Source organism: Galeopterus variegatus, unplaced genomic scaffold (assembly GCF_000696425.1).
Source record: "Galeopterus variegatus unplaced genomic scaffold, G_variegatus-3.0.2 Scaffold253, whole genome shotgun sequence".
NCBI classification, from domain to species: domain Eukaryota; kingdom Metazoa; phylum Chordata; class Mammalia; order Dermoptera; family Cynocephalidae; genus Galeopterus; species Galeopterus variegatus.
In genome coordinates this window covers 566047-566419 of record NW_007726364.1, presented here as the reverse complement: position 1 = coordinate 566419, position 373 = coordinate 566047, and the positions used below count along the sequence as shown (strand labels likewise).

General features: G+C 49.9%; 1 protein-coding gene across 1 annotated transcript in view; it reads left to right on the top strand.

Moving 5' to 3' along the window:
* The window catches only part of MYH7 (myosin, heavy chain 7, cardiac muscle, beta), a 25429-nt gene that overhangs the window by 11133 nt on the left and 13923 nt on the right, over positions 1–373 (top strand). The window lies entirely within an intron of this gene.

Here is a 373-nt window from a genome sequence, read left to right as displayed (position 1 = left end):
GGACCGGCAACGGGATCGCAACCCTTGGTGTTGCTCCCGCGCCTCGCTCAGCCAGTGAGCGGGAACCGGTCTGTATGTGGGATCCGAACCCTCGGGTGGGAGCGCCACCACGCTTCCCAAGCGGTGCACTATCCAGTGCGCCACCGGGCCGGCCCAGAAGCTACCTTTTAAAAGCACAGGTTTTTTTTGTGGGTGTGTGTGAATTTATTTATTTATTTTTAGCTCCCACCAATAAGTGAGAACATGTGGTATTTCTCTTTCTCTGCCTGACTCGTTTCACTCAATATTATTCTCTCACCGGATGCTGAGTGATGTTGAGCATTTTTTCATATGTTTGTTGGCCATTTGTATATCTTCCTTTGAGAAATGCCTG